At 41.0% G+C, this 23,382-nt stretch overlaps 1 protein-coding gene and 1 long non-coding RNA gene across 4 annotated transcripts in view; one reads left to right on the forward strand and one right to left on the reverse strand.

Moving 5' to 3' along the window:
• Positions 1 to 2,985: 2,985 nt before the first annotated feature.
• Positions 2,986 to 4,892, reverse strand: LOC137767264 (uncharacterized). Its single transcript, XR_011074494.1, has 3 exons — positions 4,807 to 4,892; positions 4,628 to 4,679; positions 2,986 to 3,306 (listed from the first exon to the last, which is right to left on the reverse strand). It is a non-coding gene; the product is annotated as an uncharacterized lncRNA (long non-coding RNA).
• The window catches only part of BMPR1A (bone morphogenetic protein receptor type 1A), a 137,820-nt gene continuing 118,403 nt past the window's right edge, over positions 3,966 to 23,382 (forward strand). For all 3 annotated transcript variants that reach the window (XM_068548013.1, XM_068548011.1, XM_068548014.1), the window contains exon 1: positions 3,966 to 4,249. The gene's annotated coding sequence lies outside the window, so the exon portion shown is untranslated. The remainder of the gene's footprint in view (positions 4,250 to 23,382) is intronic.

The following is a 23,382-nucleotide window of genomic DNA, read 5'->3' on the forward strand; positions in this document are numbered from 1 at the left end:
CAGGATGTCCAACTTGAGGTAATGGGGGAAAGGAGGCCTGATAGATGGATATAATATGGACTCAGAGAATCTAGGAAAAAAGCTGAAGGCAAACAAGCATTGCTATCAGTGCACAGAAGAGTCTGTGTTGTAGGGCTGGGGCAGACTCCAGAGAGCAAAGTCCAGACAACAGGCAGAGAAAATCAAGTTCCACACAGGCTAAAAGGCCATGGCTTCAAGAGCAAGAAAAGGGCTATAAGTCAGTGCTTAGAAGGGGGCCAAGGTTAGGGCTCCCCAAGTAGGTAGCAGAAGCAGCAGGAGGCTGAGTCCTGGGCTTGGGACTGGAGCTCTGGGAAGTATTCCTGTCACAGGGCCAGGAGAGGATTGGGCTCTATGGTAAAAGGTGTACTGATAGTAGGGAGAGGTCTACAGAGAACATGAACTAGGCAGGACCAAGTGGTGACTACTTTGTAGCAAGAGCCTCACTAAACCATCTTTTAATCATAGGAAACAAGTCCTTTGAAACAAGGAGAAGTGAAAATGGAAATGGGAAAAGGAGCAAGTTATTTATAAGTGAAAATAGAATGGGAAATCAAGTACTATACCATTACAAAGAAAAAACAAATTCAGATCTTTAAACTTTTCTCTATCTTGTGCACTGAGTTATATTTATATATAACCATCTTTTTTTCTTAAACACAATTTCTGTTTTGGCTTGGTCCTTCTAAACCATGACAGGGTATTATTAACCAATAAAATGATGTAGTAGTGTCCATGCTGAAAAATGTAGCTGTTTCCTCTACTCTTCACAGCACTCTTGTACATTAATATTGGGTTTGAAGTCAACCTAAAGCATCACTCTGCCAAGGGCATCCCTTCACTATTCCCTCCTTAGTGGACTCTATCTCCATACCCACGATGACTTAGTGCTGCCTCTGCCTCATAAAGTCTTTACAGCAGGAAAATGACTTTGGAGGGATTAATTTGGATGAATCTATCCAACTAATGCCTTCCCTGAAAGCAGATGTCTCCTTTTCACTGAAGATGGTATAACCCATAGCTTCCCTGATCCACCCTCACCTTTTCAACATATCCAAGCCACCCTCTAAAACTGGGTCTTGGGATTCCCTGGCAGTCCAATGGTTAGGGCTCCACGCTTCCACTGCAGGGGACCCGGGTTTGATCCCTGGTCAGGGAACTAGGATCCTGCAAGCCATGCAGCACGGCTAAAAGAAAATAGAAAATAAATAAATAAATAAGTAAATAAAAACCTGGGTCTTGATGACAAGGTTTAGAAATGCTTAGAGGAAATTCTATCCTTATCTCACTCATTCATTTAACAAATATTGAGCACTAGATATGTGCCAGGAACTAGGCTCTGAGGAAACAGTTGAGAACAAGATTGACAAGGTCTTTGCTCTCACGGAGTTTACATTCTAGAGGGTCAGAGAAACCCTCTAGACCATAAACAAATAACTAAATGAACAAGGTAATTTCATATAGTAAAAAGTGGTATAAAGAAAATAAAATTGGCTGTGTTGGGGTGCTAATTTAAGACAGGTGATCAGGGAAAGTGTCCTTGAGGTCCTGAGAACTGTAGGAGAAAGGTGATTTTGCATTCCAAACTAATGCTATGTGATTTGGGCATGCAACTACCATTCTTGAGACCTGTACCTCAGACTATGCAGAGAAAAAAGGCCCATTTCCAGAGCATTCTATTAACCTACTTAAAGGAAAACCATCACATTAGAGAATGTTGAATTTGGACCTTGAGGTGTTGCGTTTGAGTTTGGGGGCCAGACTGTGCGTGTCCAGATGTCTCCTTGGGCTTCCTGGCTGCTCTTGTTCATTTAGTGGGCAGGCAAACCAGAGAAACAGGCCAGCATGCATACACATGCCAGGAACCAGAGAAAACACCATGCCCTGCTCAGTTGTCAGTAGGTAGGTTGCCCGCTGTGATAAAGCTAAGGATTTCAGCCTGGGCACTAAGGTGGGCCTTATCCAAGGAGAGCAAAAGGATGTCTAGTAAAATTTCCAAAAACTTGAAAAGGAGATCCTTTTGTAGAGAAGCAAAGATGTCATGACTTAAAATTTGATGCTTCAGTTTTGCTCTTATTTCTACAGTGGCATATAACACAACCTAGGCAACACAGATTTGTACATTTCGGAAACTTGATGTACTAAACTACCAACCTGAGGTTGTCTATTTTATAGACTGATTCATATGTCTGAAAATTGAACTAGGCTCTAGAGGGTATATTAACACACTTGTCATAGTTTTATCTGCCATGACACATTGCTCAGCTTACATCAGTGAGTTCTTTGGTCAATCAGTCTGAATCTCCTCGAGCAAAAGGTCCACCCTTTCCCTTGATATCAAAGCAGTGTCCTATGTAGAAAACTTGAAAAAGTGACAAATTTCAGGAGATGCAGGGAAACTCATGTATCATACATTCATCCTGCATAGCAAGATCCATGACTCTCAAACCTGAGACAGGTATAGAGTTCAGGAAAAAACTTAAAGAATAAATAGAATTGAAAAATAACTTGGAATTACAGAAGGTATCTGAGGAATTAAGGGCAAAGGAGGATGTATAAAAGGGGGACAGAATAAAAGATGGACAAAAAAACCCCGTTAAACAAGAATGTAAGGGAATTTAGCCATTTAAAGAAGAATATAAATGGAATCTAAAGGCCTGGAATCTAAACGTCTCTCAAGGGAGAATGTGTGTAAAACACAAACATCAGGGCCTGGCACATTCTTTTCCTTGCCTCTTTTTACCCCCAGTTTAAAAAGTGATTTTATAAAGGTAACTTTAAAAAAGAGTATCTTTTGTAAAGAGACTTAATTTAACACCATACATTCGTTGAAAGACTTACCAAAGAGATCAAGGTCACATTTGGTTGTTAAAAAGGGACCTAGACTCTTTCTTCACATCCAGGACATTGAATACTTTTAACGGCATTTTCCAAAGAAGGAGGACAAATGGAAGAAAAGAGGTAGTGACAATTATTTATGTTTTCCAAATGGAGGGAATGAGGCTCCGGAGTGTATCCGAGGTCCCTAGAGTGAGCCAAAGGCAGAGAAGGGAGCAATATTTATAGTCCGCTGACTTCAGTTCTGTTGGGTTAACGCCGCTCCTCATCTTATGCCTTTGGAATTCACGGGCTCCATCACAGGGTCCGCGGGCGGGCCAGGCCTCGGAGCTCCAGGATCGACGTGGAAATGCTCCTTTCCCCTGCAGCTCACCCGGAGCCTGTCCACCTCCACCTCCCTACCTGCGCCATGGCACGCTGGCAAAGAGCCCAGGAAGAGAGGCCGGGGAGCTGTGGGTGAATAATGGTTACACTATGGCTACATTATTCTTTCCTTTGTCGCAACCACTACTACCACGATCGGGCAGTTCCCCGCCGTGGCGTGTGAATTCTCAGCGATCAGGCTTATTCCGCAAGCGCTGACTTGCCCTCACGTGTCAGAGTTTTTGTTGAGTTAGTTTGTCGGGGGGAGGGGTCTACACGAAGGAACCCCGGAACACTGGCAGTGCCGGGGGGCCCGGCCAGCGCGCAGCAAGGGGCTGCGATGTCCGCGCTGTTCCACGGCGCTCAGTCGTGTGCGGCGCGAGCACTGCGTCTGCTCGACACGGCTTCCGGGCACTGGCCAGCCCCGCCACAGCGGCAATGGGGCGTCTCGGTGAGGAGGGGCCGACGGGGCCGCGCGGAGGAGAACCCCCCCTCCCCTACGGCAGCCCGGCGCCCCCTTGCCGGCTGCCAGCCCTCCTCCCCGGCAGTGGGGCGCCGAGCCCCTCAGACCCTTCGGGCACTTCCGCCACGCGCTCGGCTCCTTTCGCGTCCCCGGCCGGGCGGGGCGGGGGCGGGGGCGGGGGCGGGGGCGGGCGCCCTCCCAGTGCGCGCGCGCTGCAGCCAGTCTCGCGGAGGCCCGCCCCTCCCCCCAGACCCCGCTCCCGTGCCGGCCCCCCCCCACTCCTCCCTCCTTGGCGAGTGTCGGCGGCGGCGGCGACGGCTGCCGAGATTGGAATCCGCCTGCTGGCGCTCGGCGAAGGAGGAGGGAGGAGGGCGGGCAGGAAGGCTCGGGCTGCGCCGCGTCCGTCCGCGCGAGACGAGAATCGTACAGCCGCGCGAGGGGCGACCGGGCTGGGGCCGCTGCACGCCCAGGGCGGAGGCCGAGCCGGGCCCCCGCCTTGCCCCGGCGGCTCGCCGCGCCCACCCCGCTCCGCGCCGAGGGCTGCAGGATGAGTTCCCCAGGGTCCGGGTGAGTTGGCTCGTCCGGAGAGTGCGTGTGCGCGTCGGAAGAGGCCGGCCGCGGCAGGGAGGCTGGCGCGGGCTCGGGGCGAAGTTTCGGGGGGAGCCGGGAGCGCGAGGGAGGCCCGAGCTGGGGGCCGCCGGGCCTGGCCGCTCCGCAGGGTCCCCGCTGCCCCGGCTCTGTCAGGCCGCAGCCGACTGGGCCCTGCCGCCCCGGGCCTGGCCCTGCCGGAGACCCGGGCCCCCTGGCCGCCCCCCGCGACGTCCGCGCCTCTGGGCCCCTCTTTGTTCCCCACCCCCGGGTTTCAGGCCGAGTTTGGGGAGGTGGTGTGGGCGAAAGCTGCCACCAAGGACAATTCTTGAATCCTTAAATGGGAAAGACGCTCACCTCCCCGCCCGGGAGCTGCGAGGGTGATATTCGCGATTTGTCCATTACGTTTCTGCAAAAAAAAAAAAAAAGAGAGAGAAAACGAATGTCTGTTTCGTGGGGCGGTAGAGCCCGGAGGAACTGCCAGCCCTCCCGCAAAACTTGCCCGCGGGAAGGTGCCAGGTTTCTCGGAGGTTCACCTGTTGTCCTGCGCTGCCTCCGCTGCCATGTCTGTTGTGATTCTGCACTTCAGTTTCTGAAAACTTTCTGCTGGATTGAATGTAACCCTTTTTTTCTCTTTCCAGACTCCTACTGGAAAGGTTTGGCAAGAAAAAAAAAAATAGCTTGCGTCAGGGAAGAAAAATAGTGTGCTGTGTGCTAGGATCTGGCGTTTTGTGACTTGTGCTCTTTCAGGCTCTCGGATGTTTTAATTTGGTCAAAGTGCTGCAGGTTTTGTCTTTCAGACGGTTAGCAAACTGTTCTGAGTACATAGTACGAACTTGGCACGTTCACCTGTGTTACGTCATTTAATCCCTATGATAATCCTGGTTAGTATATTCCTCATTTTTTAGAAGAGGAAACCGAGACGCAAAGAGGTTGAATAACCTGTCTAAATGAGCTGGGATTTGAACCCAAGATTTTTTCTATTATTCAGGATCTGTTAAAGTGAGGCATGCGAAGAGTTAAACAACAACAACTACAAAAAGCCTTTCTCTGTAGACACTCTGACGTTTAGGAGCGCTTTTCAGTGAACTCATACTTGAAATGATCGCTATTTTGTTGCTTGAGTTGAAAACAACTCCTTTATTGTATTTATTTCAAAAGAGGAGTTCAAGTCTGAATTAAAGTAGGATGTATCAATGCTTATAACTTTTCAGTTGTTGGAATAGAAAGTTTCTGAACTAGAATTTTATTTAAATATTTAAAATTAAAGCTAAAATACGGGCAGTTCTGAGCTAGAAATGGGTTGAAGTTTACAAAAGGCCAGTTGAAATTTAGAATGATCTCTTAACAGAATCAGTGTTCCACTCCTGTTTTGCACCACCACCACGCCCCGCCCCTCACCCCCCACCCGCCCGCACATTCTCCGTAGAACTCATTTTAAACTTTTTCTGCTTTCTTCACTTCACATCCTTTCCTGAAAACATTGAGGCATCCAATGGGAGCTCCTTCCAGAATTTGCTGGATTCCTTTTATCATCTTCTTTCCTTCCATCTTAGTGGAAGAATATTTTTTGTCCTTCCTCCTGGTTAACACCTTATTTCATTTTTCTCTTCTTTCCTACTTAATGGAGTATAAGTTACTCTTTTGTCTTAGAGTTCTTACAAGTATGAATGTGCCTAAGATTTCTTCAATTTACAAAAACATTCCCTTGAGTCTGCTACTCCCTCAACCTGTCTTGTTGCTGCCTTTCCTTTTCAAATCATATTAACAATAAAAAGAAATTATGTTCTTATAAAAGTAATACATGTTCGTTAAAGAAAAATAGAGCAAAATGAAGTAAAATTAAAATTCACTCCTTCATAATCCCAACTCTAGACATTGCCAAGAGTAGTTTACTTTTCCTGCCTTTACTTCCTGGTGATCCATTCACTTCTTAACCCCGTATTATCTGGATTTCACCTTCACAAAGGTCACCTGTAACCTAATAAACACTTTTAAAGCCCCCTTTCTAAGTCAGCTTGAGCTTTTTGTAGCACTTAACATCGACCCATCATTCTTGAAATACCTTTCCTTGTCCATCATTCACCTGTCCATTTCATTCAACGAATACTTACCGTATACTTACTGTATTCTAACGTAACACACGAGTCAGTAGGAGGCAACAACAGATACGGTGCCTTGCCTTCATGGAGCTTAAAGTCTACTAAGGGAGACATATATTTAAGAATGAATTCTATAATTAAATGTAATTGTATAGATAAAGTGCGGAGTATTTATAAGAGCTTAAAGTGGGGGCCTGACCTGGTGCTGGTGTATGTTGGAAGAATCTCAGAAGGCCTTCTTAAAAATGTTATGTTGAAACCCTGTGACAGTTCCGAAGGATGAGTATGAATTAACTAGATGAAAACAGGGCTTCTGTGACATTATACTGACCTCGTTACTCTTTGCCCCTTTTCACTTTCTGTTCTTCCTTCCTCCTCATTAATGTAAGTGTTCTCCAAGTTTCACTTTTCAGATCATTTTTCATACATCTCTGGTCCTTTGACATTGTTTCAGACCCTTCTGTCTGAATAATTCTCAAATCTCTATTCTTTATTTCTCTTCTGCCCTTGAATCCTGGTTTTTCAAATTGTTTTATGTGTATCTCTACCTGATTATTCAGGTTCAAAGTGAACTCCTCCTTCTTACCAAACTTGTTTCCCTGGTGTTCCTTATTTTTGTTGATGTTATCCCAAACCTAGTCCTTTCCCCATCCCATCACGTGTTGTCTGTAGCCAACATCTGTTCGTTCTGCTTTCATGGTATTGTCAGTCTTCTCTCTATTCATGCCAACTCTGGTACAGTTCTTAATACATGTTGGTATCAAGGTTATAATAGATTACAAAATGAGTTGGGCCACTTTCCTTCTTTTTTCTCTTTTCAGGAACAGTTTAGACTGGGATTATCTTTTACTTGAGAGTTTGGCAGAACTCACCTATAAGAGTATTCAGGCTTATATATTTTTTTTTTTCCTGGAGAGGAATTTGAGTACCATTTCAGTTTATTTAATAGCTGTTGATCTGTGTAGGTTTTCTATTTCTTGTGTGAATTTTCGTGTTTAATATTTTTTCCAGAAATTTATTTATTGAGTTTTCAAATCTAGTGTTATTTGGTTTTCACATAATTCTTTTTTCTTTAAATTTCTTTGATTCTATATACTTATATACAATATTATGTCCTGTGTACATATTTGTATATTTGATAATTTTCCCTCTTCAATCTTTTTTTTTTCCCTCCTAGCTGAATCAGGTTCTCATCCCACCTGGACTAATGTTATGATCTTCTTGCCTTTACTTCCACCTTTATCCAGGTTAACTTATGCATTTCTGCCTAAATTAATCTTGAATCCCATTCTTGTCACTTCCCCACTCAGAAGTTTCCAGTGTCTTCTATTAAATGAAATTGTTTCCTTGGGATTTGCCTCAGATTTGCCAGATTCTCATCTTCCACTATTTTTGCTTCCTGCACATGTTCTTTCCACCCTTCATCTGCTGTTGCTTATAACTCTTCCCTCTACTGGGACTGCATAAATGGTAATTGTTGTATGTACAAGTCCTGCCTCCTTCAAGCTCCATTTCAAATTCCATCTCTTTTTGAAGTCTTCCCCGTTTTCTAATTCTGGATGGAACCCCTTCTGAAGGAAGGGATTTTATTTTTTTTAAAAAAAAAATAAATAAATTTATATATTTATTTATTTATTTTTGGCTGCATTGGGTCTTCATTGCTGCGCATGGGCTTCTCATTGCGGTGGCTTCTCTTGTTGCGGAGCACAGGCTCTAGGTGCGCAGGCTTCAGTAGTTGCGGTGCGCTGGCTCAGTAACTGTGGCTTGCGGGCTCTAGAGCACAGGCTCAGTAGTTGTGGTGCACCGGCTTAGTTGCTCTGCAGCATGTGGGATCTTCCCAGACCAGGGATTGAACCCATGTTACCTGCATTGGCAGGCGGATTCTTAACCACTGCGCCACCAGGGAAGTCCCAAAAGGGATTTGCTTAATGCATGAAGTTTTTAATCTAATATTTTCTTTTTGCACTTACTCATTTGTTTTTTTTTTCTTCCAGTTTTATTGAGATATAATTGACATACAGCACTCTATAAGTTTATGGTATACAGTGTAATGAGTTGACTTACATCATGAAATGATTATCACAGTAAGTTTAGTGAACATCCATCATCTCATATAGATACAAAATTAAAGAAATAGAAAACAAAATTTTTTCCTGTGATGAAAACTCTTAGGATTTACTTCTCTTATCAACTTTCATATATAACATACAGCAGTGTTAATTATATTTAGCATGTTGTTGTACATTACATCCCTAGTACTTAACTTACCTTATAACTGAAAGTTTGTTGCCTTTTGTCACTCGTTTGTCTTTTTAAAAAAACAACCTTATTGAAATATAATTTGTATACAGTGATATGTACACATGTTAAGTGTGTACTTTCGTGAGTCATTTGGTCTTTTACAGCGATTTTTATACAAATATTAGTTCTGCTCCTAGACTGTAGAAGGGGTCTGTAACTGGCTTTGTTGCATATTAAAATGATAAATGGAAAAAGGCCCTATCTAGCCTGGCAGCAGCTGGATATCAGTTGTAGTTGTATTGATATGACTTTTGGATCTTGGGAGCAGGGAGCCGTGGAGAGAAAGGAAAATGGGTTTCCTCTCAGGCTAAATTTTGGTCTAGAAAGCCTTTCCTTCCCTCTTCCACATTTTATTAGTGTTTATGCTTTTAGAATGTTGTTTTAAAACCTCAAGGTCCATATTGACCACATCAGTCCAACTCTTTAACCCTAAGATTAAATGCTGAGTTGTGTTGAATTATGTCAACTATAAGATGCACCATAATTTTATAGACCATTTATACAGAAAATATGCTTCTAGTTAGTTTTAAGAAGCCGTCGATTGTAAGATGCATCCTAATTTCAGAGGTGCTAAAATATGAAAAATATATGCGCTTTGTAATTGGTGAATAGGGTTTCTCTCACTTATCAAAACTCCCATCCCTTTAGTGTAGATGTTGGGAAGAAGAATTTAAACCACACTAATGTAGGAGTGACTTATAGCTCTACTGTTACTGTGAAAAGTCATTTTTTAAGAGAGGATGCTTGTTAAACCTCTTTAACAAGTAAAATGTTTCAGGCAGTATAGAGAAATATTTATTTTTGGATGGGGTCTCTCACGACAAGGTATGCCAATCTGATTGCGAGGTACTTTGACACCCCCCTGCCCCCCACTTTTTCCTCTTAATTTCTTTTGCTCATTTTCTGAACTTACAGGCTATCTAAAGAGCTGGTAATTTTCACACAGTGGCACAGATTATGTAAGGGGGGAATTGTGGGAGAGTTGTGACAACCAATTTTGTGGGTTATTTTAAAGATAATATCCAGTATTTATATATCATCATTAACAATCATCATATACCTAATTTTTTAAAAAGTAGATATAAAAGTAATTGTAAATATTTAGGTAATTTACTAAATCATAGTTATAATGTTTGTCAATTTTATAGCCAGTTATTTTGTTTTTTAAAAATTAATTAATTATTTTGGCTGCGTTGGGTCTTCGTTGTTGCGCGTGGGCTTTTTCTAGTTGCGGTGCATGGGCTTTTTCTAGTTGCAGCGAGTGGGGGCTACTCTTCGTTGCGGTGCGTGGGCTTCTCATTGTGGTGGCTTCTCTTGTTGCGGAGCACAGGCTCTAGGCACGTGGGCTTCAGTAGTTGTGGCACGTGGGCTCAGTAGTTGTGGCTCGTGGGCTCTAGAGTGCAGGCTCAGTACTTGTGGTGCACGGGCTTAGTTGCTCCGTGGCATGTGGGATCTTCCCGGACCAGGGATTGAACCCATGTCCCCTGCATTGGCAGGTGGATTCTTTTTTTTTTTTTAACATCTTTATTGGAGTATAATTGCTTTACAATGGTGTGTTAGTTTCTGCTTTATAACAAAGTGAATCAGCTGGCAGGCAGATTCTTAACTGCTGCGCCACCAGGGAAGTCCTTGTAGCCAACTTTTAATTTTATTGAAGTATAGTTGATTTACAATGTTGTGTTAATTTCTGCTGGATAGCAAAGTTGATTCAGGATATTGAATATAGTTCCCTCTGCTATACACTAGGACCTTGTTTTTTATCCATCCTATATATAATAGTTTGCATCTGCTAATCCCAAACTCCCACTACTTCCCTCCCTCATCGCCCTCCCCCTTGGCAACAAGAAGTCTGTTCTCTATGTCTGTGAGTCTGTTTCTGTTTTGTAGATAAGTTCATTTGTGTCATACTTTAGATTCCACATATAAATGATATATGATATTTGATATGATATCAAATATCTTTGATATTTATCTTTCTGTGTCTTATTTACTTTGCTTAGTATGATAATTTCTAGGTCCGTCCATGTTGCTGCAAGTGGCATTATTTCATTCGTTTTTATGGCTGAGTAATATTGCATTGTATATATATACCACATCTTCTTATCCATTCATCTGTAGATGGGTATTTAGGTTGTTTCCATGTCTTGGCTATTGTAAATAGTGCTGTATAGCCAATATTTTAAAGGCTATCAGTTCTAAAAAAATATTGATAGAAACAAAATGACATGCTCAAAGATCCCCAGTAATGTTTTTTGAAGAAAGCACTAGAGTAGGGTCTTAAGGAGATCAGATGATTAGTGGAATCCATCTTGTGGACTCAGGAGGGGATCCCTAAACCAAGTTCATAAGGGCAGTTAAATATAGAACTAATGAATAGGCACAAACTAGATAAGGAATGATATTCTTGAGTATCTTTTATTAAAAACTGGTGAATTTGAGCTACCCTGATATTATGGACATTGTTACTCTTCTATACTTTTATGTTTCTGATGAACCTTGTTTTCTTACTGTATACATTTTTTATACCACTAATAACATCTGAAGCTGTGGAGCTTGGTTGTTGCTCTATCTGTATATAATTGGGTGTTCACTTAAGGAGGATAGTGGTATGTCAAGTGTGGGGATAAAATAGTCAAATTTGCAGTTTTGTGAGATTAGTTACATAGCGGAGAATCAGTTTGAAGAAAAGAAGACTGAAGACACTAAAACTTGTAGGGAAGCTGTTCCATCCTGGCTCAGACTAGCATAGTGGCAGGTAATTAGGGCGTAGAATGGAGAGGACTTGGTAATTAGCTGGGGGAGAGAGGAGGAATGGGATTGTCAAGAATGACTCCCAGGTTTCTAAATCGGAAACCTGGTAGGGTAGATGTGTGTTGTTGGCTGAGATGAAAAAAGTGGAGGGAGAGCTGGCTTCTGGAGGAAAATAGTTTAGTTTTGATCCTCTGGAACACCAGGTAGAGAGTTCTACTTGGCAGTTGCTTGCATATATTGGTCTGGAGTTTGACAGCGATTTGGGCTGGAGGTAGACATTTGGGAGTGATTACCATATAAGTTGTATATTTCAACAATGGGAATTGGGTGGCTCTCTCAGGTGACTTTTGCTTGCAAGTGACAAACCTGACTCATAGCTTAAAGGGGAAAAAGTCTCCCCTCCTACCCCGCCCCTCACGTTTTTGAAAAGACTGGAAGTAGGTATGGCTGGATCTAAGTGTTCAGACGGTGTAATCGGGGGTCTGTCTTCTCTGCTTACCTCTTTCTTGGCTTCATCTGGCAGAGAGGACCACTGGTAACTCTAGGCTTGTAATGGGCCTTATTGCTAGGGATTCAAGAGAGGGAAAAAGCACTTCTTTCCCAGGTGCATGTATCCTGTCTCATGGAGAGATTGTTATCAGGTCTACATGGAGTCTGGGGTACCATCATTGGCCAGAAATGGCTTATATGCCCACTGGAGCAGTCAGGGACTAATAGCCTTCCTGGAACCATGTGAGATGGGCAAGTGGTTGTTTCCCCAAAGAAAGGATGGCTCTGGGGAGGTACACAACATAAATCTACTATTTTTGGTTCTTAACCCTTTTAAAGGTCATTTTTTGAGTATCTGAAGAAAAATACACAAATGTAACAAGCGTATAATTTCATGGTTATGTTATGGACCTCATTTCAGGAACTCCTGGTATATAACAGCAGAGAGCCCAGAACAGCCCTGGAAACAGCAATTTAAGACCTACGTAGAGAAGAGAGACATTAAATAATTTCACAAATAATTATCTAATTATAGTTATATTAAAATATAGAAAACAGAAGTGCAGGGAGCTTATAAGAGTGTGTAATAAGGGAACCTGGTCTGTTTAGGGTGCGGGTGCTTTGGAAGGCCTTCCTGAGAAAGTGGCCTATAGAGTGAGACCTTGGACCAGAAAGGAGAGGGAGAGGGCTCCCGGAAGTATTTAGTAGTCTTTAAAGCAAACATATTTTGCTCTTTTAAAAATTATAAAAGCAGGACTTCACTGGTGGCACTGTGGTTAAGAATCCGCCTGCCAATGCAGGCAACACGCGTTTGAGCCCTGGTCTGGGAAGATCCCACATGCCGCGGAGCAACTAAGCCCATGCACCACAACTACCGAGCCTGTGCTCTAGAGCCCATGAGCCACAACTACCGAGCCCGTGCGCCACAACTACTGAAGCCTGCGTGCCTAGAGCCCGTGCTCCACAACAAGAGAGGCCACCGCAATGAGAAGCCTGCACACCACAACGAAGAGTAACCCCCGCTCGCCGCAACTAGAGAAAGCCTGTGCGCAGCAACGAAGACCCAACGCAGCCAAAAATAAATAAATAAATAAATAAATAAATAAATAAATAAATAAATAAATAAATAAATTTTAAAAAATTATAAAAGCAGTACACCTACTGTGGATAATTTGGGAAATATGAAAAATTTTAAAGAAGCAGCAAAACACTTAAGTATTGGCTTCTAATTTTTTTACAAACTAACATCTAGTACTGGTACTACCACTAAGCTAACTGTGCAGTCTTGGATACTATATTAACTCTATCTGATCTCTGTTTCCTTATCTTAAAAAGTGAGAGGACTTGATAAACTTTAAGGTTATTTTATGCTTAAAGAAAAAAATAAAGAAAATTCCAGGACTTTAGTGTAGAGCAGTTAGTCACTGAAATTGCAGGTCTTATAATGCTTTCGGTCCTGATGACAGCACTGGATTTCTGACTTTTGGCTGAAAAGTCACTCTTCCTGTCCTGGCAGTCATTTCAGGTAATGGAGGGAATAGCGTATGACCAGTGGTATTCTTCCATGCTCAGCTTTCTTATCTCCTCTTTTGAGCGTAGCCTTCAGGTAAATGATCTGCAATGTTACAGGCTCTCAATTTTGAAGTTAAATCTGGAGGAGACTTGCGTGGTTGTCATACTGTTTTGTGTATGTTGAAATTTTTAGGTAGTTTTCTTACTTGAAATTAAAATTTTTGTAATATATTTTAGGAATATAAGATCTTGAATGTCTTAAATTTGTATTTAACTAAGAATATTTTAGATTTCTAGCTGAAAGGAGCTCCTGATGGAAAACGTTAAAGTAAAGGCTGTTAAATTTTGGTGAGGTTCTTAAACTTTTTTCAAAAAATCATTTAAAAATGTCGTGAAATAAAAATATTTCAACAGTTTCCAGAAGTATCTTAAATATACACCAAATCAACAAAATATGGTCACTTGATAACAGATAACTTTTATTGTGTACATTTCAGTAATATGCCGTGTCCCTTGCATTGGCAGGCGGATTCTTAACCACTGCGCCACCAGGGAAGCCCCTCTTTTTAATATATAAGATTTGTTAGAAACTTTTCATGGGTAACTTTTTGACTGTCATTCTTTGACTTTCTTAATGTTTCCTTTGCATTGTAGAAAAAAGGATATTAAAAGGTCAGTGGAATACAGTTACTTTTTAAACAAGAACCCTTCTCGTAAATATTTTTTAAAATTAGTGTTCTGGGACTTCCCTGGTGGTGCAGTGGTTAAGAATCCGCCTGCCAATGCAGGGGACACGGGTTCGAGCCCTGGTCCAGGAAGATCCCACGTGCTGCAGAGCAACTAAGCCTGTGTGGCACAACTACTGAGTCTGCGCTCTAGAGCCTGTGAGCCACAACTGCTAAGCCTGCGCACCGCAACTACTGAAGCCCGCGCGCCTAGAGCCCGTGCTCCACAACAAGAGAAGCCACGGCAATGAGAAGTCTGCGCACCGCAACAAAGAGTAGCCGCCACCTGCCGCAACTAGAGAAAGCCTGTGCGCAGCAAGGAAGACCCAACGCAGCCATTAATTAATTAATTAATTAATTAAAATAAATAAAATAAAATTAGTGTTGTATATCTCATTTCTGAGACATATATGTTTAATTGTTGATGATGATCACACAGACAAGCCTTTTTCACAGCTTTACCATGGCTTTTACTCTTAAAGTAGTTGAAATTGGGTAGATATTTGTAAAACATAATTGTGTTATTTGTATTGTTTCTTAGAATACATTTAAAATCTATCCTGTGAGAGAACAGGAAGAAAAAAATTTTAAAATACTGCCACATCAATTGAAAATGAAAGTGAATAAGCTCATCTAGGGGGCAGTTTTGGGAGTCAAATAGGTTGAGAAATGAAACCTGATTTTTACCTGTTAATGATGCTGAGACTGTCCTCTGGAATATTAGTAAATTGCTTATGTTGTTCCATAAAAAAAAAATTTTTTTTAAGATAATGGCTATAATTCCCTGTGCTATACAATGTATCCTTGTTCCTCATCTTTTTTTAAAAAATTAATTAATTAATTAATATTTATTTTTGGCTGTGTTGTGTCTTAGTTTCTGTGCGAGGGCTTTCTCCAGTTGTGGCAAGCGGGGGCCACTCTTCATCGCGGTGCGCGGGCCTCTCATCGTCGCGGCCTCTCCCGTTGCGGAGCACAGGCTCCAGACGCGTAGGCTCAGTAGTTGTGGCTCACGGGCCCAGTTGCTCCGCGGCATGTGGGATCTGCCCATACCAGGGCTCGAACCCGTGTCCCCTGCATTGGCAAGCAGATTCTTAACCACTGCGCCACCAGGGAAGCCCCCCATAAAAAATTTTTAAACATAAGTGGTTATGGCATGTAGGCATTTAAAAAGAATCCTTTTCCTCGCAGGTTTCTCTTTAAAACAAAAGTCTTTTTTGCCTCCTTATTACAGAAGTAGTGCTCACTGAACAAATTTAAAACACAGAAAAGCCCCGAGAAGAAAGTAAAAATCTCATATTCATGCTACTCAAAGGTGACATCTGTAAACATTTTGGTATACACAGTGTAAGTTAAAAAAAATCTTACTGCTTAATGTTTCTGCCATAATTTAAGAATTTGATGAAATTAGGTGAGTAAAGCTGAAATTCTGTGCATACATTAAACTTGTATGTCTGAACCTGAAATATAAGAAACTTAGAATTAAGGGGACGGGGTGGGGGGGAGTTATCTAAATAGAAATAGAAAGTTTTGGAAATTTGGCTGTCTTGTTCTAGTTATCTGTTCATCTTTTTTTCTTGTATATTCTCCTCTTTTCAGCTGTGCAAGTTTTAAGCTTTAAAAAAAATTAAGATGTTTCAAATTTGAAGTGTTTTTCTATAATAATGGACTAAAATAGAGTAAGATGTGGGGAGGTAGAACCTAAACTGAGGAAGGTCAAAAACCATATGGAAATAGAAAATCCAAAATCTCTTGCAGAATGAAGCTAGGAAGAATGGAATCTAAACACTGAAATTATACATCTGCGAGGCAGCTGTGCGTTCTTTGTTCATAGGTTCTGTTGCAGAAATAGCAGAAGAAACTTTGAAAGAGAAACATATCCTAAATAGACTGAGCTGATATTCTTACAACTAATTATGATATGGACAATTTTAGTGTTACAGTGTGTATTAAGTCATCTTTAAACGAATTATTCCCTTTTCTTAAGGAGTTATAAAAATTCTTTTCCAAAAGTAACAGATCACTTTGGGGGGTTAAATTTGGGTTTCCTATTTAAATCTTCAGCACTGAATCAACATTTTATTAGATTACAGATAAGGGGATTTTCAGTGATACTGAAAGAGTGTGATCTGTTGTAAATTTGTTGGTTGCTTTCGTTTTTGTTAGTATTCAGGGATGTGTGCTACTTTAATGTTCTGCCCTTCAAAAATCAGCTCTTATGAATTTGTTTAGACAGATTATTTAAGTTTTAAAATAATCAGGCATTTAAAAACAGTTGAGGGACTTCCCTGGCAGTCCAGTGGTTAAGACTGCCTTCCAGTGCAGGAGGTGTGGGTTCAATCCCTGGTCAGGGAGCTAAGATCCTACATACCAGCGTGGTGCAGCCAAAAACTAAAAAAACTAAAAAAATAAAAAATAAATAAAAGTTGAAATTTAAAAAGGGAAAGACATAAAAAAGCTTTTATTTGGTTTTGGGATGCTTAAATTACTAACATTGGAATAGCTTTATAGTTTACAAAGCACTTTTTAGTATCCATTATCTCTGGTGATTCATTGTCTTGCTAACATTTTTTACCTCTTGAAAATTAAGGCAGAACACTCTCAGTTAAGTCAGTGGTTATAGAATGCTCTTTAGTTTTTACTTACTATAGGGATGATACATATTCAGGACTCAGAAAACATGGAAAAGTAGAACAAAAAGGAAACACATCCCCAGCGTCTCATAACAACCATTGTTGACATTCAGTATAATTGTTTTCGGTCTTCTTTTTCTACTCATATTTTTTGCGTAGTTTGCCCTGATACTGAGGATGCAATATTTGAATCCTTTTAAAATTCACATCTTAAGCATTTCTAATAAAAAAATAGTTCTTAACCATTTGGGGGGCTACTGTTGCAGTAAAATTTTTTTCTACTTGAGGGAAAACATTTTATCCTAGGATCATGTGTTATAAATATATAGTGGTTAAGAGCATGGACTCTGGTTGGGTTTAAATCCCAGCTCTGCTTCTTCCTCGCTGGGCCATCAGCAGTTTTGGTAAATTGAGTAACATCTCTGTGTCTGTTTCCTCATCTGTAAAATGGGAATAATGGCTCCTACCTCATGGAGTGGTTGTAAGTTTATATATATATGATATGTACATATGTCATATGTATATATAAAACATATATATAATATAAATGTATTTTATATCTTAGAACCGTATCTGACCCATTGTAAGCACTGTGTACGTTACCTAAAATTTTAGATCAGGGACCATGACCACACTGACTGCTGATGAAACTGGCAGACAGAACATTAGTAAAGATACGGAAGGTCGGGTGATGCAACAAAAAAACATAATATATAGTGAACATCACACCCAGTAAGGATAGAGTGTGACCCATTTGCTGGGTCATTAAAGCAAGCCTCAACAAATATCAAAGGATTGAAATCATTCATAATGTTCTCTGACGATAATGGAATTAAGTTAGAAACCAATAACAAAAGATAATGAGAAAATCTTTGAAATTAAACAGTGCACTTCTAAATAACCACACATGGATCAAATAAGTTACAAAAGAATTAGGAATTATTTGGGATTCAAGAATAATGAAAACCTCCTATTTTCTTGGCACTTGCATAGAGCCCTTAACTTTTCTAAGGAGAAAGAAATAGTCTTTTTGAGGAAGCAGAGACAAGAATTCTGAGATGATCAGTTTAGTGTTGGTAATTATTTCTAAGTCTTTAAGACTTGGAAAGTATAATTCAACTTGATAAGTATGTAATGAGCACCTGTTACAGACTAGAGACTGTTCAGACTCGGTTATACAATAGAGAATAAAAATAACCCTGAGTTCTGCTTTCATAGAGCTTATGCTGTAGTGGGGGAGACCAGATTAAAAAAACACAAACCCACCCAGTTATGTCATGACAATGCAGTATTGGTGCTAGGAAAGAAAAGTGTAGAGTACTAGGAGAGTGGCTAGTAGGGGACCTAACCTTACTTAGGTTGAGAATGTGGTGAGATATGTAAAAATTAGAATAAAGCAGGGGAAAAGACCCATGGAAAATCGTAGAAAGTATATTTTTAAAAGATAAGAGAATAAATCTTAAAATGTGTTATTTTAACTGACTTAAACAATCCAGAGGCCTGAGTGGTTATCCTTAGTGCAGTATTGACTATTGGATAGTCTCATTCAGGACATGCTTTCGGTCTCAGTTCTCTGTTCTGTAGAATGGCAGTGGTCAGGACTAGACTAGATAATGGCTAAGTTTCTAGTTCCAAAGTGCTAATTCCATTGAAACTTTTATTAGCTCTTTAAAGAGTATTTTTCTCTGATTGTGAAAAAGAAATATGCTATTTTTAGAAAAATTTGGAGAGTATAGAAGAAAGACTGTCCCTCAAATTTCATTTGTACTGATGATGTCAATTTTATTATAAATAGAGAATATATAGAGAATTTGACCTCCTTGCAGCTCTGGGAGGTATTGGTTAACAGGACAGTATTAATCAGGATAGGCTAAATTATGCCACATTAAGGAAAAAAATTCTCAAATTTCAGTGGCTTGACAGAGTGAAAAGTTCGTTTCTCATTCCATATTCAGCTTGGGTCAAGTAAGCAGTTGAGAGAAAGCCTGTTAGAGGCTCTACCATCTTGTAGCTGTTCCTCTGGAACACATGGCTTTCTCGGTTGCTATGGAAGGAAGGAGAACATTGGAGGATCTTGTAACCAGCAATTATGTATGTAACTTTAGTAATAGGAACTAGTCATTTGGCCTTACCTAACTGCAAGGGGGTAAAGAAGTGTAGTTCTTCCATGTCCCTGGAAGTAGAGGAGACTTGGCTATGGGTGAGCTTTAAAAAGTCTTTACAATAACAACCTTGCTTTTCCTGGCCATAGTTGAGTAGACTGAGGATGGACCTCTAATTCAAGTGGGGCCAGTTGGATTGTTTTGCCTAGGAGTTTGCTTTTGGGCCACTGGTGACTGGAGTGTTCAGGCCATTAGACACAGAGGGTTTGCTCCTAGTCAGGGTGGTAGGATTCAAATACCTAAGCAATCAGAACTTTATCTGTAGAGAGAAGAATGAATCAAATGCATTGAAGAAATAAGGTGTTGTGTACCTTATTTGGGGAGAAAGAATAACTATTGGTATTCAGTGGCTTTGGCGGGGGGGGGAATAACTATTGGTATTCAGTGGCTTTCCGTATCTCAGTTCTAGATCCTTAATGAAGACTGGCTGTAGTTCCTACACATAGATTTCTTTTTTTTTAAATTAATCAATTAATTTATTTATTTTTGGCTGTGTTGGGTCTTCGTTGCTGCGCATGGGTTTTCTCTAGTTGCGGTGAGGGGGGCACTACTCTTTGTTGTGGTGCGCAGCCTTCTCATTACAGTGGCTTCTCTTTGTTGCGGAGCACAGGCTCTAGGGTACGTGGGCTTCAGTAGTTGTGGCACGAGGGCTCAGTAGTTGTGGCACAGGGGCTTAGTTGCTCCACAGCATGTGGGATCTTCCTGGACCAGGGCTTGAACCCATGTACCCTGCATTGGCAGGTGGATTCTTAACCACTGTGCCACCAGGGAAACCCCCTACACGTAGATTTCTTGAGAATGTATATGCTTTTGCAACACACGGAATAGTCCCCAAAAGTGAGCATGTTTTGTTCCACAAAGAAAATCAGTTGATTTTCGGAAAGCAAAAAACAAACAGGTTATATTTCCTGACCATGGTGCCATAGAAATGAACAGCAATAGTATGCTTTACCACCCCCAAAAAACAAAAACATACAGAACAAACAAAAACATAAATCTAAAACAAAAACACCTACATTCTTGGCAGAGGAGAAGAGACATAGCTTTTAACTAGCTTAAAGAGACAATCATAACTGAAGTCACACAATTTAGAAGTAAATTACAGTGAGAGCACACTGTAATATCAGTGTAGCCAATGTGAAACTATGGGAAATTCATAGCAATTAAATATTAATTAGTAAATAAGAGAGATTAGAACTGAATGAACAAGGTGTATTGGTTCAAGATGGTGGAGTAGAAGGACATGCTCTCACTCCCTCTTGCGAGAGCACCAGAATCACAACTAACTGCTGAACAGTCATCGACAGGAAGACACTGGAACTCACCAGAAAAGATACCCCACATCCAGAGACAAAAGAGAAGCCACAATGAGACGGTAGGAGGGGCGCAATCACAATAAAATCAAATCCCATAACTGGTGGGTGGGTGACTCACAAACTGGAGAACACTTACACCACAGAAGTCCACCCACTGGAGTGAAGGTTCTGATCCCCACGTCAGGCTTCCCAACCTGGGGGTCTGGCAACGGGAGGAGGAATTCCTAGAGAATCAGACTTTGAAGGCTAGTGGGATTTGATTGCAGGACTTCAACAGGACTGGGGGAAGCAGAGACTCCACGCTTGCAGGGCACACACAAAGTAGTGTGCGTGTTGGGACCCAGGGGAAGGAGAAGTGACCCCGTAGGAGACTAAACCAGACCTACCTGCTAGTGTTGGAGGGTCTGCTGCAGAGGCGGGGGTGGCTGTGTCTCAACATGAGGACAAGGACACTGGCAGCAGAAGTTCTGGGAAGTGCTCCTTGGTGTGAGCCCTCCCAGAGTCCGCCATTAGCCCCACCAAAGAGCCTGGGTAGGCTCCAGTGTTGGGTCGCCTCAGGCCAAGCAACCAACAGGGAGGGAACCCAGCCTCACCCATCAGCAGACAAGCAGATTAAAGTTTTACTGAGCTTTGCCCACCAGAGCAACAGCCAGCTCTACCCACCACCAGTCCCTCCCATCAGGAAACTTGCACAAGCCTCTTAGATAGCCACATCCACCAGAGGGCAGACAGCAGAAGCAAGAAGAACCACAGTCGTGCAGCCTGTGGAACAAAAACCACATTCACAGAAAGGTAAACAAGATGAAAAGGCGGAGAGCTATGTACCAGATGAGGGAACAAGATAAAACCCTAGAAAAACAACTAAATGAAGTGGAGATAGGCAACCTTCCAGAAAATGAATTCAGAATAATGATAGTGAAGATGATCCAGGACCTCGGAAAAAGAATGGAGACAGAGATCGAGAAGATGCAAGAAATGTTTAACAAAGACCTAGAAGAATTAAAGAACAAACAAACAGATGAAGAATACAATAATTGAAATGAAAAATACACTAGAAGGAGTCAATAGCAGAATAACTTAGGCAGAAGAATGGATAGGTGACTGGAAGACAGAATGGTGGAATTCACTGCTGCGGAACAGAATAAAGAAAAAAGAATGAAAAGAAATGAAGACAGCCTAAGAGACCTCTGGGACAACATTAAACACAACAACATTCGCATTATAGGGGTCCCAGAAGGTGAAGAGAGAGAGAAAGGGCCTAAGAAAGTATTTGAAGAGATTATAGTCGAAAACTTCCCTAACATGGGAAAGGAAATAGCCACCCAAGTCCAGGAAGCGCAGAGAGTCCCATACAGGATAAACCCAAGGAGAAACACGCCAAGACACATAGTAATCAAATTGGCAAAAATTAAAGACAAAGAAAAATTATTGAAAGCAGCAAGGGTAAAACGACAAATAACATACCAGGGAACTCCCATAAGGTTAACAGCTGATTTCTCAGCAGAAACTATACAAGCCAGAAGGGAGTGGCATGACATATTTAAAGTGAGGAAGAACCTACAACCAAGATTACTCTACCTGGCAAGGATCTCATTCAGATTCGATGGAGAAATCAAAAGCTTTACAGACAAGCAAAAGCTAAGAGAATTCAGCACCACCAAACCAGCTCTACAACAAATGCTAAAGGAACTTCTCTAGCGGGAAACACAAGAGAAGAAAAGGACCTACAAACACAAACCCAGAAGAATTAAGAAAATGGTAATAGGAACATACATATCGATAATTACCTTAAACATGAATGGATTAAATGCTCCAACCAAAAGACACAGGCTTGCTGAATGGATACAAAAACAAGACCCATATACATGCTGTCTACAAGAGACCCACTTTAGACCTAGGGACACTTACAGACTGAAAGTGAGGGGATGGAAAAAGATATTCCATGCAAATGGAAATCAAAAGAAAGCTGGAGTAGCTATACCCATATCAGATAAAATAGACTTTAAAATAAAGAATGTTACAAGAGACAAGGAAGGACACTACATGATGATCAAGGGATCAATCCAAGAAGAAGATATAACAATTATAAATATATATGCACCCAACATAGGAGCACCTCAATACATAAGGCAACTGCTAACAGCTGTAAAAGAGGAAATTGACAGTAACACAATAATAGTGGGGGACTTTAACACCTCACTTACACCAATGGACAGATCATCCAGACAGAAAATTAATAAGGAAACACAAGCTTTAAATGACACAATAGACCAGATAGATTTAATTGATATTTATAGGACATTCCATCCAAAAACAACAGATTACACTTTCTACTCAAGTGCGCATGGAACATTCTCCAGGATAGATCACATCTTGGGTCACAAATCAAGCCTCAGCAAATTTAAGAAAAATTGAAATCATATCAAGCATGTTTTCTGACCACAACGCTATGAGATTAGAAATGAATTACAGGGAAAAAAACGTAAAAAACACAAACACATGGAGGCTAAACAATACGTTACTAAATAACCAGGAGATCACTGAAGAAATCAAAGAGAAAGTCAGAAAATACCTAGAGACAAATGACAATGAAAACATGATGATCCAAAACCTATGGAATGCAGCAAAAGCAGTTCTAAGAGGGAAGTTTATAGCAATACAGTCCTACCTCAAGAAACAACAAACATCTCAAATAAACAACCTAACCTTACACCGAAAGGAACTAGAGAAAGAAGAACAAACAAAACCCAAAGTTAGTAGGAGGAAAGGAATCATAAAGATCAGAGCAGAAATAAATGAAATAGAAACAAAGAAAACAATAGCAAAGATCAGTAAAACTAAAAGCTGGTTCTTTGAGAAGATAAACAAAACTGATAAATTGTTAGCCAGCCTCATCAAGAAAAAGATGGAGAGAACTTAAAATCAATAAAATTAGAAATGAAAAAGGAGAAGTTACAACAGACACCGCAGAAATACAAAGCACCCTAAGAGACTACTAAAAGCAACTCTATGCCAATAAAATGGACAACTGGAAGAAATGGACAAATTCTTAGAAAGGTATAACCTTCCAAGACTGAAACAGGAAGAAATAGAAAATATGAACAGACCAATCACAAATAATGAA

Source organism: Eschrichtius robustus, chromosome 7, assembly GCF_028021215.1.
Source record: "Eschrichtius robustus isolate mEscRob2 chromosome 7, mEscRob2.pri, whole genome shotgun sequence".
Lineage (NCBI taxonomy): Eukaryota > Metazoa > Chordata > Mammalia > Artiodactyla > Eschrichtiidae > Eschrichtius > Eschrichtius robustus.